This window comes from Pectinophora gossypiella, unplaced genomic scaffold, assembly GCF_024362695.1.
Source record: "Pectinophora gossypiella unplaced genomic scaffold, ilPecGoss1.1 Pgos_60, whole genome shotgun sequence".
In the NCBI taxonomy this organism is placed as follows: Eukaryota; Metazoa; Arthropoda; class Insecta; order Lepidoptera; family Gelechiidae; genus Pectinophora; species Pectinophora gossypiella.
In genome coordinates, this window is record NW_026063270.1 from 186,108 (window position 1) to 191,155 (window position 5,048).

The 5,048-nt window shown below is 43.9% G+C and overlaps 1 pseudogene; it reads right to left on the reverse strand.

The window, feature by feature from the left end:
- Positions 1-346: 346 nt before the first annotated feature.
- Positions 347-2,021, reverse strand: LOC126381539 (uncharacterized; annotated as a pseudogene).
- Between the last annotated feature and the right edge of the window lie 3,027 nt (positions 2,022-5,048).

The window sequence follows — 5,048 nt, forward strand, 5'->3', positions numbered from 1 at the left end:
GCTACCGCGAACATTCCCGACGCACTACAACGCCGCGGCAGCCCCATCAGGACCCTGAACGCGTTGTTGTATTGGACGCGCAGGTCGCCGTATGCCCGTCGCGTACAGTCAGCCCACAGGCTGCACGTGTAGAAGCTCTGACAATACGCCTTGAAAAGCGTTACTTTTACTTGAGAACTACATCGTGCGAACCTGCGAGCCAACATATTACAACGTATAACACCATATTACAACATTGAAACCGAAAATGAAAAAGCTTTGAAATCTGTATTCAGACCTATAATAAATAATTTAGAAAAAATAGAAAATGAATTATTCAAATGTTCGGGCCCATCGATAACCCTGCAGCGCCATCTGTGATGTCATAAAATTACGTTGTAAACGTCAAAAATCACTAGATGTCGCTACAAGGCTCGTCTGGTCCGAAATGCTTCGTAACAGTGCTTGAAAATAAGTGCTGCATGCAGACAATACTACTTTGTGGGCCTGGAGATGTTTCCCCTCGTCCGCGAGGGTGACATCAACTAATGTTTGCGTGTTCAGCAGCGTTGTCCACATCGAGATGAAGTTCGGCTGGTGGTTATTCCACCTCAAACTATATTGCTGAGACATCTTCGACACAGTTTTAATGGTTTTCTTATTATATTTATACCGTGGAATTGCCAACCTGAGGATGTTGAGGGGCGAGTTGTGGGCCATGCCCTGCAGCGGGAAGTCGACGGGCCGGGAGTCAATATAGCTTACGGGCACGGGGTGCGGTGGGCAGATGAGCGCCATCTGCTGCTCCTGTTGCGGTACGTCATCCTTGACGAGGTCCCTCGGCGGCGGCGGCGTCGTGCGCTCTCGTTTGATGCGGCTCTTGATGCTCGGCCGGTTGTTGGGGTAGCCCTTCTTTTTGTATTCGAGCCATAGAGTGTGGTTGTTGACGCCGAAAAGGCGCGCGGCCTTGCAAAAGCCTATGCCGCCGAAGCGCACGGCCTCGAGAGAGCGCTGGAAGTTTTCCTCGGACCGTGGGTTGGTGGCGCGGCGGCGCTTCTGCTGCTGCGGCGGCTGCTCGGGTGCGGCGGCAGCGTCCGCCACGCAGCTGGGTCCTGGCGAGGGGCCTGCCACGCCGCCCACTCCGCCCACGCCACCAACGCCGAGCGCCTGCCCGTACTCGCTCAGCCCCGCGTTCATGTACTGGCTCATGTTGTTCATATAAAAAAACAAATAAACTGTAAAAAATAAATAAATAAATGTACATCGCCTCGCCCTGCAGACCGGTGCTACCCAAGCACGCATTCGAGTACCGCGGGTACGTATGCTCCATCATACTCCACTGTCCTCCTTGAGCCATTCCTGTGTTACCCCCATTCCCAATTGTTCCAAGTATTTTGTGCTTCGGATGTTTGTTGGGAACCGTCGACGGCCCTGTCGTCGTGATACTCCCGGCTGCGCCGCTGCGGCACCGAGCTCCACGTGATCGCGTCGCCGCGCACCACATTCACCGATGGGCCGGACTCCTCGCGGCCCTCTTCCTCCACCATCTGCCCCGAGCCTGCCGAACTCCTCCTTCGCCCCCGTTTCCGCCTCGGCAAAATGCTTGGCGAGGCAGCGTGTCGCTGCGAGATAACGGAGTCGGTAGGGAAGTCAGCGGACGTGCCCTGTGACCGCGTTAGCAGTGTCGAGTCCGGCATCTCCGTCAGACCCTTTATCTTTAGAGTTTTCGCTGTATCCAGCACCTGTGGGAGCTGTTCCTTTGTGACATTAACTTCGCCGTAATACATAAAATCGGCCATTGTTCGCAGATCTGCGAAAGTGACATCTTTCAGGATCACGATCGGATGCCGAGACGGGTTGTACATAAACAGTGCCTGAAAATAAGTGCTGCATGCAGACAATACTACTTTGTGGGCCTGTAGATGTTTCCGCTCGGCCGCGAGGGTGACATCAACTAATGTTTGCGTGTTCAGCAGCGTTGTGAACATCGAGATGAAGTTCGGCTGGTGGTTGTTCCACCTCAAAGTATATTGCCGAGACATCTTCGACGCAGTTTTAATGGTTTTCTTATTATTTTTATACCGTGGAATTGCCAACCTTATTTGTCTGGATACTTTTTCCAATTGTACACGAACTTTGTCTTTATGTCGCGGGAGTGACGGACGTCCGACGTAAGCCGAAGTCGGTAAGGATATTGTGCGATCTGCGCAATTTACAGGTGTCGCTGATAGAATATATACATGGTGTAACGGAACGGGGGTATCAACCCGAAGTGTGCCTTCTCTGTCACTATCTACAAATCACATGCGAGAGTATTGGCTGCCTAAGTTCATATTTGCATTAGTTATGAGCAATTGAATTCCAGGTCTTCATGTAATAAATTCAAATTTGCACAACACTACGTAGCAATCAGCTGTTCAAGGTATTTAACTTTTGAGTGAACAGCTACCACCTCTTTTATTTCTGCCTGCCCTAGTAAAGGGTAAACGTGCCAGTGATGGCCATACTAATAAATATTTTTTAAACTGTTTTGTTTCTTCCTTGTAAGGCCGAGGTTTCCAGACACAATAGTTAAACAAACAATGGGCTTTGATCCCGGTTACTGCTTACTGATGTAAGTAAGTAGTCGTTACATGAGCCATGTCAGGGGCCTTTGGCGGCTCAATAATAACCCTCGCACCGGGATTGACGAGGTTGGTTATCCACCTTACAACCCACACGATAGAAGAAGAAGATGTGAACATACATAAAACACGCCTTTATCCCTAATGGGCCAGACAGAGCCATAAGTAATCACACATATCTAATATCACACTTATTGCGCTACTGAGTTGGGCAGAGTCACTTTGCTGTACGAGTTTTGGCCAAAAATGTAGTCGATTACCTACAATAATAGTTTATAAAGAAATGTACTTTACAATGCATCTCGTCTCCTTGTGTATCATGCTTTATTTTATGATTAAGTACGTAATATCAGGCTCCCATAACACCGTCATCCAGGTCAAATGTATGGGCATCACGCTAGCGGCGAATGCGTTCATGGCTAGTTACGTACGGGACAGTTTCATTAGAATACTTTCAGAGTTTTGCAGGCCCTAAACATGCAGGCCCTACTTTGGTGCCATTTACTAAGCCATCCGCGAAACTAAGATTACGCGTGATTACACAAACACAGTCTAATTTTAATTGCAAATCGAAATCTGGAACACCTTGTCAATTAAATCTTCTAATCTGTTGAACTGCCTTGCGATTAACAGCGGGGTTTTTCGTTGTGTATTTCCTGACAGCTTCGCGATGCGCGTTTTCTTTACTTGGTTTCGGTCCGCGTTTCTGTTTTTTGGGTCGGCCACCTTTATTTTTAACGCATTGGCTTTCGTCTTGATTACTGATTCTTTCTAATAGGACAACTGGTTTTAAAATTGTCAGTTTTATATCACTTGTAGTGTCATATACATCTACCGGATTTGAATCAACTTCCAATTTACTAATATCAAAATTTTGCACAGAGGTTTTAAGCGGGGCCAGGGTTGATTGATAGTTCATCAAAATCGAATCTAAAGTTTGATTCTCATTCAGTAATGGTGATGATATTAAATCTACTAAAATGGATTGTGACGTTTCGGAACTAACCTGCGTTTCGTTTTTCCATATAAGGTCGTCATTTAATACTCTTAATCAGGTCAATGAGTATTCGGATCCGTCGTAAACTTCATTCGCGAGCAAAAGTTTGGCTAGCGCTTCGGTTGAATTACATTTAAATAAACGTGCTACGTAAGGACCATCCTCTGGCTTACCCGTTCCTATATTAATGTTGTTGCTGTTAACTGCATGGCTGTTAAAGAAATAATATTCACCATTAAACCGCCAAAAACTAAAAGTATAACCCTGACCCGTAAACAATATGCTATCAGTACTGTCGTTGTGATTTGAATTGTTCACATTATAAGCGAATTGCGAATCTACAGTATAGTCATTAGTATTAAAAAACACTCTATTGTCCAGTATATTCATTAACGTTAATAAACCTATGTCTTTATTCGCGGGAGTTGTAGGATACGTATTAGAAATGATCCAGTTGTCCTCCATACTAACTATATGTGCGACGTTATCCCCGACGCGAAGCTCATTGGGTAATTCATCTGGCATAAAATAACTGACACCCCTCTGAAGTAGATATTTTAACTGCATGTAAAGTGTTTCCCCCATTTTTAAAATTTTATCAATTTCGGCAGTAGTGAAAGATGCGCGATTATGGAACACAGAATAAATTGAAGCGCATGCTGAGATAACCGTACATTGCGAATTATTACCTTCATACATATCGGAGCCTTGGTGTGTTAGACCTAAGGATTCAGTAAATTTTAGATATTAATTTATTTAATAGGTAATACACCCTATTATTGACACCCCTACTGACTATTAAGAAAAAAAAAGAACATTTTGATATATTCCTTGCATTTTGATATATTCGGATTGATTTTGAAAAATGATTAGACCGTACCAATCATTTAAGGTTCTATAATTAGGCAGTTTACCCTACATAAGTACTTAAATTAAAATATCAATTATCAATATTATCATTCTCCAACAATCTATCTATACTTATAATAAATCTGTAGAGAGGTCAATTCTGTACATTAAATATTTTTTCAAAATAACTATCAGGGGGTGATAAGTGATCGATACTGATGCCAAAAATGCAATCAGTAAAATTTTTGTCTGTCTGTCTGTCTGTCTGTCTGTCTGTCTGTCTGTCTGTATGTTCCTTATAGAAACAAAAACTACTGGACGGATTTTAATGAAACTTGGTACAATTATTCTTCACACTCCTGGACAGGTCATAGTATACTTTTCATCACGCTACAATCAATAGGAGCAGAGTAGTGAAGGGAAATCCTTTTGTATGAAAAATCTAAACCACTCAAGTTAGACGTTTGAAATTTGGCATGCAGGTACCTTAGATACCGTAGAGGTGCACTAAGAAAGGAATTCCCGAAATCTATACTTATAATAAATCTGTAGAGAGGTCAATTCTGTACATTAAATATTTTTTCAAAATAACTATCAGG